A 13817-nucleotide genomic window follows, 5' to 3' on the forward strand; every position below is an offset into this window, starting at 1 on the left:
TGGCATTTTGCCTGGTCTATAATTTTACTCTCCATCATTTGAGTCATTATCCCCTTAAGACTAGATAAAACTGATATGCCTAGTTACATCATCCTCCTCAAACACGTGTCGCACACACTGACTTGTCTAGTGACTGTTGCTGAAGCCACTTAAGCCACTGTCTAAAGTGCAACTAAAACACACCAGATAATTCTGAATGAATGGGGCCCGACGGATCTATAGTCAAGAGAACAATTACATTTCATGGTTCAAACATTGTTCCTCTGACTGTTTTTATCATGTTTTTGATCAAAAGGCTTCAGAAAATAGATATAACATAGTGGATTGTCACAAAATATCTCTCTGTAACTATTAGGGGAACCATGAGCCACATTACAGGATCTGTAGTTTTGATTTCATTGAGCATGAATTTTCTAGCAGTAGCTGATAGTCACCTGCAACAACCACAACCAGTTGCTTCTTGTATAAACGTAGACATTTCTGTTGTGATTTGGGTACTTTTTTTTTCCTTCTGTGAGCTCCTCGCTTCACCATCTGCCTCCATCTCAACCTATCTCTGCTTCTGTCACACCAGCCCCCTGCATATCCTCCTTTTTCCCATTTTTTGCCCAATATACAGTGGGGCAAAAAAGTATTTAGTCAGCCACCGATTGTGCAAGTTCCCCCACCTAAAATGATGACAGAGGTCAGTAATTTGCACCAGAGGTACACTTCAACTGTGAGAGACAGAATGTGAAAAAAAAAATCCATGAATCCACATGGTAGGATTTGTAAAGAATTTATTGGTAAATCAGGGTGGAAAATAAGTATTTGGTCAATAACAAAAATACAACTCAATACTTTGTAACACAACCTTTGTTGGCAATAACAGAGGTCAAACGTTTACTATAGGTCTTTACCAGGTTTGCACACACAGTAGTTGGTATTTTGGCCCATTCCTCCATGCAGATCTTCTCGAGAGCAGTGATGCTTTGGGGCTGTCGCCGAGCAACACTGACTTTCAACTCCCGCCACAGATTTTCTATGGGGTTGAGGTCTGGAGACTGGCTAGGCCACTCCAGGACTTTCAAATGCTTCTTACGGAGCCACTCCTTTGTTGCCCGGGCGGTGTGTTTTGGATCATTGTCATGTTGGAAGACCCAGCCTCGTTTCATCTTCAAAGTTCTCACTGATGGAAGGAGGTTTTGGCTCAAAATCTCACGATACATGGCCCCATTCATTCTGTCCTTAACACGGATCAGTCGTCCTGTCCCCTTGGCAGAAAAACAGCCCCATAGCATGATGTTTCCACCCCCATGCTTCACAGTAGGTATGGTGTTCTTGGGATGCAACTCAGTATTCTTCTTCCTCCAAACACGACGAGTTGAGTTTATACCAAAAAGTTCTACTTTGGTTTCATCTGACCACATGACATTCTCCCAATCCTCTGCTGTATCATCCATGTGCTCTCTGGCAAACTTCAGACGGGCCTGGACATGCACTGGCTTCAGCAGCGGAACACGTCTGGCACTGCGGGATTTGGTTCCCTGCCGTTGTAGTGTGTTACTGATGGTGACCTTTGTTACTTTGGTCCCAGCTCTCTGCAGGTCATTCACCAAGTCCCCCCATGTGGTTCTGGGATCTTTGCTCACCGTTCTCATGATCATTTTGACCCCACGGGATGAGATCTTGCGTGGAGCCCCAGATCGAGGGAGATTATCAGTGGTCTTGTATGTCTTCCATTTTCTGATGATTGCTCCCACAGTTGATTTTTTCACACCAAGCTGCTTGCCTATTGTAGATTCACTCTTCCCAGTCTGGTGCAGGTCTACAATACTTTTCCTGGTGTCCTTCGAAAGCTCTTTGGTCTTGGCCATGGCGGAGTTTGGAGTGTGACTGTTTGAGGCTGTGGACAGGTGTCTTTTATACAGATGATGAGTTCAAACAGGTGCCATTCATACAGGTAACGAGTGGGGGACAGAAAAGCTTCTTACAGAAGACGTTACAGGTCTGTGAGAGCCAGAGATTTTCCTTGTTTGAGGTGACCAAATACTTATTTTCCACCCTAATTTACAAATAAATTATTTACAAATCCTACCATGTGGATTCATGGATTTTTTTTTCACATTCTGTCTCTCACAGTTGAAGTGTACCTCTGGTGCAAATTACTGACCTCTGTCATCATTTTAAGTGGGGGAACTTGCACAATCGGTGGCTGACTAAATACTTTTTTGCCCCACTGTATAGTATCCCTCCTCTGCATGTGTCCAGAAAATATCTCAGCCTTGCCTCTCTAACTTCGTCCCAATGCTCAGCTCGAGCTGTCCTTCTGATGTACTCCTTTCTAACCCTCTCCATCCTGGTCACTCCAAATAAACATCTCATTGTAAGTGGCACCATCTTTTAATCTTCCCTTTCATGGTTGCTGCTATCTTTCCATCACTTCTAACACCCACTCCACCCTGGCTACACTCTCTTCTTTACCTCTTTTGTCCACTATCTATCACTCTGGATGCTTTACTGTAGGTATTTAAACTCATTTACCTTCACTACCTCTACTTGGTGAGCATCTTCAAGCATCTGTGCTCTCTGCTAGGCTTCATCAGTGCTAATTTGAATAACCTAAGTGGCCCTCTCCAGCGTTTCTGTGCTGCTGATGCCTTTTGGACCATTCATAGAACAGTATTACAGAATTATCTAAAGAATTATCCAAGAAATTTGTGCTTCAGCTTTACTGAGTGACATGTTTGCATTTTATTACTCGTGTTGATATCCTTGTTTGTAAGATGCCCTAGCACAGTTTATGGATGCAAGCTTGCTAGCACTAGCATTAGTACAATCTGTGTTGAATAAAAAGTAAAATCATAAGTTGTGTGATCAAAATGCAATAAAAACGTAAAAATGACTAAAAAATGTTGTTTTCAAATTTCAGAGAATAAATTTGTTAATTTGAAACTACATATATGAAGTACTATATTAGAAAAATTAACATGCATGGCAATCCACAAGACGGATTTCAAAGGGATTGACATATAATAATGTCACATAATAATTACATATAATGCTAAAGAGTTAGCTAAGCATTGCAGTGATGATCAGCAGGCATAAGTTGTCTTTGTGATGATTAAAATTGACAAGTTGCTGTAAAACTTTTCTCTTATGTGGAATATGGTTGTTTAATGTGCGTAAGTCCTGCTGTCAGATGGTGTGTTATTGTTAGTCAAAGTGAAGCCTGACAGGTATGATAGGCAAAAAGCTGTTTTCCACCGTGCATTTGCCTTCAAGAATTTCTCTTGATTGGCATGAGACTGTACATGGGATGTTTAAAATGGAAAGAATTACCTTCATTAAAAGACTCCAGTTTGATATATTTAGTGAAATTTGGGGTAAATGGAAACACTACATCCGGTTAAGGAGACCCGATCTTGTTTGAATCTCTGTAACTATATATGCCACATTTCTGAATCATTATGTGTTTATATGTATATGTTAGTATGTATGAGACTACAAGTGAACACATATGTAAGTAGGTATGTGTATGTATGCTTAAGAATATGGGTGTGTGAGTGAATATGTGTGTGCGAGTACATACACACTAGAGGGTACACCCGTCTGTTTTTCTTATTTTTATTTTATTTTATTTTTTTTATTTACGTCTGTTCTTGATTATATGTTTATTTTGGATTATTTGTGTTTATATAGGTTGTTTAATAAAAAGAGAATAACAAAAAAAAAAAGAATTTCTCTTCATATATAATTCATGCATTCAAAAACATCAGGCTTTGAGCGGCTCAATACTAAGCAACACAGTGTAGAGTAACCTGCTCACTAGCTGCAGGCTGATCGACATTTTTTCACAGTCTTCTCTGGTGTTTTGCATTTGCTGCTCTAGAGATCATAAGAATATCATCAGCAGTTTGCATGCTGTAAAATGTCAGCCACACCAGGCCTTTTATGTCTCGTCATTGTGAAGTCGGAGCTGAATGAAAAATTAAATGAACTGACTGACAGGATGAGAGACAACAAAAGTGCAGATGTGCTACACATTCTACATTGCCTGCTGTGATGTGAAACCTACAGTGTCTGACCCAGGCTCAGAGCTCGGAGCTGCAGAAGAAATATATACTGTAGAAAGTTAGTGATTTATCCATTAAAAGGAAAAAAGGGCCAACTTTCATGACTTACACGCTTCTTGCTCATCTTAACCGTGACTGGAAATACAGTACAGGGTCATATTAAGTCGGAAAATTTGACAAATAGGAATATTTGATTTTTGCCCAAATATGGTGACTATTCCCGTGATTACCGGTGATGATGATCTGGTTAATTTAGTCCTGCCTTGGCGCAGGGTTCCTTAGTTAAACCAAGATCAACAGCAGATGCACCATCATGGCAGCAGAATATGGCACTGTGATATGACATCACACCCCTGCTAGGAGCGTGGCACAAACACATCCTGTCTGCTGCCAAACAGAGGGAGAAACATGGCACTATAGCAAAGACAACGTAATGAGTAATGAATGTGCCTGGCGATACAAGCAGGGCCAAGAAAAGATGGGGTTAGGTGGGTCATTATTTCTTTAAATCTGTCCAAAAGTATGTATGGACAGAAAAACAAAGGATCCACTAGAAAGTTATATTGTGTATTTATTATGTGTATTTTTTAGTTTTAGTTTGTTCAAAACGTTGGATAAAAATTGCAAATTGCACAGAGCCGTACTGTGCAATATATCAAGCTGACTGCATTGAAGGGAAATCTGTCAGTGTTACACATCAAAGTATTTTTCTAGATGTACAACAGGACTACTTCAGCTCATGTTTACCACAGCTTTCTAAAGCCTTAAGTTGCTTCACAGGGAGCTGTGTGAAGTTTGAGAAATTTCCTCAAGCTATGTCACATCAGTCAGATGACGGCTGGGGATGAAGACTACAAATCTGAATAGAACCAAAAAAGGAAAAGTGAATTTATCAGATCCCCACACCCAGCCGCCTAATTTGTTGCAGGCTACAAGTCGCATGCTACTTTAGCCACTTAGCATCTTCCACTAAAATCTGAATTAAACTGCTACCAGTGATGCTGAATTGTGGGTAATATCAATATCATAGATTTGAAAAAAAGAATGAATGGCAAAAGTGTGGAATTAATGATGATATGTTACATTAATTTCAAACATATGCCCTGATTTATTCTTTTCTCAATTGTCATATTGGGATTGTTTTTAATAAATACACAGATACATTTCTATTAAAACTAATTTCTGGCCCACCCACCACACACTATGACCTATAAATTAAATGAGGTCTGTTATTTGGGATCTAGAGTCTAATTTTATGAAATTTCACCATTGCTATTATATTGCGTTCTTGATAATAAACAAGCTTAAAAACCAGTAAGTTGGGTGTAAGTAGCAATCTGTAGGTTGGGTTCACTGCGCTAAAGAGGACTTTGGATTTGGGTTAGTTTAGATCTACTCTTGCACAATGATGTAAAACCTATAGTAACCAGTATGGAACCAGCCTTCCCTTTTTGTATTCTCCACCACTAAAGGAGCACTTACAATCAACGTATGTATCTGATCAGGCAAAACCAACCAAAATCAGTTACACACATTTCAAAATTTATCTATAGGGACCTTATCACTTGGTGTGCATTTTATTGTTTATACAAGTGTGGATGGATGATGACACAGGCAACATCTGACATCTTCCAAGTGAATTTACTCAAAGCAGTATGTTTTTTTGTATGCTTGTGTTCAATGAAAATACAAGTTGAAATAATGTTCATTATTGTAATAATTTATGACCACAGAAAACATTTTGATATGTTATAGGATGAAATATTTTTATGAGTGAGTATTCCAGCTGTCTGTTTTAGCGTTGTTTAAGGAAGAAATATGCACATGTTGCTAAAAGCTAGCAGGTAATAGAAAAGATGGAAGTGTCATTATGATTTCTGGTTTGTCTATTACATGTGCAGCGACAGCCTAGCTTGACTTAGAATGAAATCTTAAAGCAGAAAAAAAAGAAAGAAAAAAAAAACTTCTTCTTGAAGTACTCGTGGCCAGGTCTCTCTTAGAAATGATCTTTTTAATATCAGTGAAAGGACTAATAATAAAAAATAACTCTCAGTACTTGCTTTTCATAGAACAAGTCATAATGTCAAGGGTAACTAGCTTACAATGAAGTGGTACCCCCAAATTCAGACTTAGAATACCACAAACCACAATGGATATAATGTGTGAAATGAATTCTAGTATCAAAGACATTTTACTGCAAAAGTCCCAAGCTTAATGTAAGATGCTACTCCAGAACTCATGTAATTTCATAATGGAACGTCTATTTCAATGGGACAGCTAGGGCAATGCCTCAGGGGCCTTAAAGGAAGGAGGGCCCACGACCAAATGACTGTCAAAGAAGCTTCTCCTCAACAGATTCTTGGATGCTAATATAGACAGTGTGACAGTACAGTTATGAATTCCACTATATGTTTAATACATGGTTCTATCTTGTCCACCAAAGCCTACCTTTTTTTGTTAATGCAGTATGCATTTTCTTTATGAATTCAATTTTAGCTCCATAATATTTAATTTGTTATTTTAGACTCCATTAAGTAAAATAGGCACATTTCTGAAAAATGTTGATGCCAGAGGGACATGCTGGGAAATATATTACTTCCTGACCTTACTCCCTTACATTTGTGCAAAATGTCCTTGATCTTTTGACATCAACTATGCAACAATTTGTTTATCAGGAAGTGTCTTTTAGAGTAGTTAGCTGGCAGAGCAGCATCGTGAATTATGTTTAGCAAGCAAAGTAAAAGAACTGTGCTCAATAGAGGACTTGAGCCATGTTGTCAGTGACTTTGCTGAGCACAAGACCCAAAAGATGGAGTTCTGATGGGTGTATAGTTAGTCTTTGCAGTAGCATATACATTCCTATTGTAATGTATATGTGTGATATATCTAGAAGCTGATCCACCTGGAAACAATTATTGAGTGAGGAATTCTGAGCGTGCTTTTTTTTTATTACAGAACCCTCTCAGAAAGTCTATAAGCACATGTGGTTGCTGGTTTGCTTCCTTTTGTTCCATACTCAGTAGTAATCTGGCTGAAGAAGATGGTTTGATTTATAGTATAAGCTTAAATAAATATGTCCATTCCCCTGATACCTGAATGTGGTTGCTGTTCATGGTGCTGATCAAAAGCTAGACAAATGCTACTGCTATAATTAATTATTGCTATGTGGTACTTTTTTTGCCCTTCCCTTGTGTGTGTGTGTGTGTGTGTGTGTGTGTGTGTGTGTGTGTGTGTGTGTGTGTGTGTGTGTGTGTGTGTGTGTGTGTGTGAGTGAGTGAGTGAGTGAGTGAGTGAGAGAGAGAGAGAGAGAGAGAGAGAGAGAGAGAATCTGAGTTGTGCTGTGTTTGCTCCAGCACAATGAGGCCCCAAAAACATGTGCCTCAGGACCTTTCACGGAGTTGTGACCCCTAGTGTCTGATTTACTTCAAATTGGGTGTGACAGTGGCCAAGGGCTTCCTGCACATGTCTGGAAAACAGAATGTGAATATGTTGATGTATTGAGGAAATACAGTCCTACAAACACAGAGGTACAATAGGTAAAAAGTCCAAATTTGCTCGATAGTTTAATAAAAAATGCTACAAAGCAAGTTTTTTTTTTGTGCTTTTTCCCAACTCATCCCTGTCTTGCATCCATGTTGCACATGTCAAAAAACTGTACACAGTGGTACTTCAGCATCTAGCTAGCACAACTACAAACCAGCCATAAACAGACTAATCTTTGGAAGTTCAACTAGTATCACAACAAAACTGTTCTTTGCATTTTGGTACACAATTGGTTTGCTAGCAAAAGCTGCTGTATTTTATTTGGGTTTCAATGAGATTTAATTACTCAGGCTGTAGAGTTTTGAAAACGAATTAAATCATCATTTTGTGTTATTTAAAGTTTATGATAAATATTATATGCTGACTACGCAAGTTTCCAGTATGGTGGTACAGTTTACAGTGATGGACATTATTGCATTGGTGCAGAGCAGACTTCAGTATTCGTGGTCACAATTAGGTTAGGTTATAAGACATTATAATGTTATAAGAGAAATAGCACTGAAATAATTCTGAATTTAAATTTATGTGAGCATTTTGCTGCAGAAAAAATGGTGGCAAAATCCCTAAAAAATTTGATTTGGATATTCTACACATGTTTTTTGCATATTTTTACATCCCACTGACGACTGAAATGAAACTTAGTAAATTAAAATGTGCCTATATGCATGACCGCTGGTATTATAAAACATGTATTTAAATTTAAGTGGATGGTGTTCTATTCTCTTTTATCCTAGCATTATACAATATATACAACACATCATCTTTCATTTCCATTTTCTTTCCACATTCTACCTGACTTGGGGAACAGGATTATCTGAGTGAAAGTGGTATCTTCTTCTCTTCTCTCTTGTTCTCTAACTCTCAGTCAGTAGTAACACACATTTTAATAAGAGTAGTTTGGATTGTGAATAGTAAGAGGTTGTATCTGATGCTTGAAAAACATTGAGTGTGGTTAAAACACTGCTAAATGAAAGCTGATGGAGTTTAGCACATGAGCAGTAATACCTCTGTGAAGGAAGTGAGAAAAGGGGATAAAATCAGAACACTGTTGCCACAGTGCTTGCTTGACAAATGATTTCGTGAAAGATCTGCAGTATTAAGAGGTTTGCAGAAAAGATGTCTCCATAGTTTAAAAAAAATAATAATAATGACCACATCAAAACAGAATGGTGAGAAACCAGCACCCTGCTAAGATTCTGATAGTGACAGTTCACTGGTAGTATCCTCATCTACTTTAAAGGAAATGTGAAATATGAATTAGCTTTAAAAAAAAGTGCACCCTGCCAGTGTCACGGGCTGTTGGATATGGACTGGTATATAGTGATAATATGCCACAGCAGTATATCACACTATCTTTAAAGCCTCTTTGTCCCCAAGCCTCCTTTTCTCACTCCCACTCCTCCATGTCCAGGCCCATTATCCTGGGCAGCTGGTTTTGGGGCCGGCTGGCTAGAGAGGAAGCTGAAAGTGGAGTCTAATTCACTTATTGATTCATGTCCTGTGTTGCAGGATACTTCACAGCTTTAATCAGTGGGAGGTTTTGGGTTAAGAACAGGGGTGAAATGAGGGTTTAGGGCCACCAGATGCACTGTTTGCAGGTGGGTCAAAATCATTTTTTGAAAGGCCTGTTAAAAGACAGCCCACATCCTTGTTTTGTAGGTGGTGTAAAATCAAAGGGAAAAAATTGGTATTATTTTTTATCTATATATTGTCCATGAAAAAGTGAACAAAAGTATTTAAACTATTTTCTTCAGAAAAATTTGGCATCTTGATGGGCAGCAGGACAAGGCAGTTAATGTGTAGTCTGACACAAAATTGACACACCTGAAAGTAGACTTGTGTGGGTGATGTTTTTAAGCAGCTGGACAACGTAGTTTTACATACAAGATAACCTTTTTCAATTAATAAAGTTAAATTACATTTTATGTCACTGTGACAAGAACAACGAGACACAATAGCATCTCCATAAGATGAAAACAAAATCACAACATGTCATATGCTGTGGGAGTGTCTGGTTGGGCGTGGTCCAGGTTCCTGTCATTTGTCCCTGGGAGTGGAGTTGGCCAGCTCATCACCTGTTGTCAATCTCCGGGGCTCCACCTAGAGGGTTTTTAAGCCAGCACGGCCTGCCACTCCTCGCCAGTTCGTCCTGCTACCATCTGTGGTAAACTCGGCCTCCTCTGAGCTCTGACTCTGTATATCTGGACCTTGGGTTAATATGTTTTTGTTTCCTGTATTCTTCAGATTCTCCACCCATCGCACTCACCAGTAGTGCTGTTTTTGGTCTCCATCCTGTCCTCCCATCTGCTTGGAACCCGAGGATTATATACTCCACTTCTCCTCAGCCTGCCCTTCAGTCTGTATTCTCCATCTCTTCGAAATCTGGACCGGACTCTCCACTCTTGACCCTCTTTGGAATACACCCCTGGCAGCCTTTTCCCCGTTAAATGACTAGGGTCGCCAAGTAAGCCCAAGACTATTCACTGGCACTCCGTACCTTTGTCCCTTACTCGTTTGTTTCCCATTCAGTAACATTTCTCCCCTGTGTTTACAGAAGTTCCCGTTAGAAGTCTCCCCGTGCTCTACGCCGGTTTCTCCGCCCACGGATTTCCTTTAGTTTTCTGCGTATGGTTTTTGTTAAACCCAGTTCCGTTCACGTTTTGTTCTTTTCAATAAATTATACACAGTTCTAAGCAAATTGAGTCTGCTCTTGAGTCCACCGCATTCTCGTCCGTGACACAACAACAATTACAGTTTTTTCTGAATGCTTAAACCCTAACTGTGATTCCTGTAGCACAATCTCTAAAACTATTCAGACTTATAGCAAAACCACTCACTGAGTTTGCAAAACTAGAAGCACTGATAGGTTTGTAGCTTGAACCCATCCGCTGGAACGTTGAAGGCAATATAATTACACTGCAAAGCAAGACACAAGTAGGCAAGCTTCTTCATGTTTCTCGTGCACGGGAGAGAACCGGACAGGCACCGTTCCTTCGCTTGACCCCAGTTGCTCTCGTCCGTTCTCCCGTACCACTGTTCTTTTATTGAGGTTACATGAATATGCATAAGTTCATTAACCTATGACGTCTACATACACACAAAGAGTACCTTGCCTGTGTGTGTGTGTGTGTGTGTGTGTGTGTGTGTGTGTGTGTGTGTGTGTGTGTGTGTGTGTGTGTGTGTGTGTGTGTGTGTGTGTGTGGACTGCTGATCAAAGGGTCAAACATCCTTGGTCAGGAAGAGGGTAGCCTCCCCCTCCCCCTAGATGGTTCATCCTAGATAACACGGTGAGGAAGTCCTGCAGTTCATCTAAACAAAGAGCACTTAGACTAGAACAGACGCAACTACGTTAATCCTACCATAAAACAATAAGACACGGTATGACCTCTCATGCTCCCAAAGTGCTGTCTAATACACACAAAGTTTGCAGACTATCAAGGATCAAACCCTCTACCAATCTACAACTAATTACAAAACTCTAAGCATATATAAGTAAATATTTCTAAGCATAAATGACAATCAACAATACAAATCTAACAAGCACAAAAACTGCTTTGCACTCAGTTTGCAATTTTGTAACACACACTTTGCAAAACTGTAGGCACAATTCACTGCACAACACTCAATTACCAAATTTCCAACACACTCCTAGCAAAAGTATACACATGTATGGCTATCATTAACACTAATTTGCCAACTGTCTGGCACACTTTCACATGTGAAAACCTTTTTAGATAATTAGTTCACTTTGCAATCAGCCTAAGCACTATAATACAGGTAAGCTGTGTGTGCGGAGTACAATGGAGGGAGCAGAAAGAGTGAGAAGTAGAGGAGGCCGAGGAAGAGGACGTGGAGGTGAAGAAGTAGGATGAAGAGGACGACAAGGACAAGGAGGAGCAAGAGGAAGACGAGAAGGGGGGAGAGGAAGGGTAGGAAGAGTAAGAAATAGAATTGCTGATGACATCAGAGCTACAATAGTGGACCATGTAACCAACCGTGGAATGACCCTGAGGGTAGCTGGCCAACGGGTCCAGCCTAACTCGAGCCGCTACACTGTAGCAAGTACCATAAGGACATCTTGAAATGAGAATCGGTTAGCACAGTCACTTCGCACAAAGATTTGTAGCACTGCCATATGCCAATGAGAAACACACCAATACCATTGATGTAAAAATACTGAAATTGTTACTTTACAGAATTGCTAGATGACCAGATGCTGGGGCAGAGGAAGCATGTTCACTGCAGACCAAGTAACCCATATAGTCATTATGGCGATTGCAAATAATCCTATACTTGGAAATAAACACTTGTGTTTGTTTTGATGTGTTTGAATAAACACCGGTACTTGAAGTTTGGATCCCTCTATGCTTATGGATCTATGACAGAAGTATGAGCTCAAACTGACATAGCCTACCTTGTGCACAGAGAAAGCAAAAGCCAGATGTGTTTTGTATTCATACCATCAGTGTGCAGTTGGCGCATTGTGTGCTTAGTAGATGATGGCTTGTGTGTACTGTTTGATACGGAAACACCATTTTTACGAAGGTGTGGAGAGTTAATCTAGCTGTGTTTGCTTTTGCAAGAGAACTACAATGTTTTGATTATTGGGTGACAGGTTTTCTTATCTGTGTGAAGAGTTTTGCAAAATTAGCCAATAGTTACAAAAAATGTGCTTACGCAATCAGAAAAAACTGTAAGAATAAGTAATAAATAAATGGCACAGTTAAAACAGTGAACATAACACCTACAGTGCAGGTTATGTAATGTAATGCCAGGGGGAGTTGTAAGGGGAACTATTAAGACGTTTGACTGGATATGGGTAAAAAACTGTTTGCTGTTCTTGCTTTAATGGACCTGAACCTTTTGCGTGATGGCAGCAGTCAGAACAGGTGATGGGCACTGTGAGAAGAGTCAATGAGGATATGCAGTGACCGCTGCAAACAGCAGGAGGTGGAGATGGTTGTAATATCTGGCAGCTCTGTCCCGATGATCTTTCCAGCAGTTTTAACAACCTACTGGATGGCTTCCTCTTCTGCCTTTGTACTACTGAAGAACCACACAGTGTGTCAGCATATAGAAATGGACCAACAGTCTATGTCAGGGGTGGGCAACTCCAGGCCTCGAGGACTGGTCTCCTGCAGGTTTTAGATCTCACCGTGAGTCAACACACCTGAATCACATGATTAGTTCGTTACCAGGCCTCTGGAGAACTTCAGGACATGTTGAGGATGTCATTTAACCATTTGAATGAGCTGTGTTGGATCAGGGACACATCTAAAACCTGCAGGACACCGACCCTCAACGCCTGGAGTTGCCCACCCCTGGTCTATGTAGAAGCATTTCTGTCTTCAGTTTCCTGAAGTAAAAGAGGCATTGTTGGACTTTTCTGATGGCCCAGACTGCGTTGGAATCCTGGGACAGTTGCTCTGTCACCATTAGCCCCAAGAACTTAACACACTCCACTTTACTCACTATGTGTTATTCTCTGGCTCTCTTCAACGGTGCATCTTTTCTCCTGTCTTCATGCCCTCACCAGCTTTGGTGAGGGCATGAAGACAGGAGAAGACGCCTCCCTGAGCATGCTTCTGCCAGAGTTTTTCCTTCCCACTGTTGCCAGGTGCTTGCTCTTGAGGGTTGTCTGATTGTTGGGGTTTTCTCTATATTGGTGTATGGTGTTTACCTTACAATATAAAGCACCTAGAGGCCCTATACCAAATTGAACTGAACTGAATTTGGATAGACGGTACAGTTTTCAGATTAACACGGTCACCAGCAGCAATGTAGGCACTGTCTGAGTGTATGGTGAATAATTTAAGTAGCAGGGTGGTGTTGGAGTAGTTTTCCGAAAAAAATTGATAATCAGAGCTATCAACAATAATATAATTCCACAATATCACCACATCTATCCCTTAAAGCTTGTACATTCACTTCGGGCCCATTTTGCAGTCAGCCAACATCGACCATGAGAGGAATGTCAGAGATTACAAGTAGGTACTGAATAATCTAGGCTATTACTATACACTTTGTGCAGGGCTCGTAGTTCTATTAATCTTCAATTACAATGCTGAGAGGATGAGAGCAGGAAACCGAAGGGAACATGCTGTGCAGCTACCGGATAAGAGACACAGCTGGGGAAATCACCTGGGAACATCAACACGATACTGCCTTCTGATTTTTCTTTTTTTCTTTTTTTGCAACGTCGCACTCCAGATTCAAAGG

General features: G+C 40.2%; 1 protein-coding gene and 1 long non-coding RNA gene across 7 annotated transcripts in view; one reads left to right on the forward strand and one right to left on the reverse strand.

Annotated features, from left to right (window-relative positions):
* The window catches only part of myt1b (myelin transcription factor 1b), a 153516-nt gene that overhangs the window by 92434 nt on the left and 47265 nt on the right, over positions 1-13817 (reverse strand). The window lies entirely within an intron of this gene.
* LOC308408023 lies at positions 9543-10822 on the forward strand. Its single transcript, XR_013973747.1, has 2 exons — positions 9543-10062; positions 10153-10822. It is a non-coding gene; the product is annotated as an uncharacterized lncRNA (long non-coding RNA).

The sequence above is a fragment of the Rhamphochromis sp. 'chilingali' genome, assembly GCF_963969265.1.
Source record: "Rhamphochromis sp. 'chilingali' genome assembly, chromosome: 12".
NCBI lineage: Eukaryota > Metazoa > Chordata > Actinopteri > Cichliformes > Cichlidae > Rhamphochromis > Rhamphochromis sp. 'chilingali'.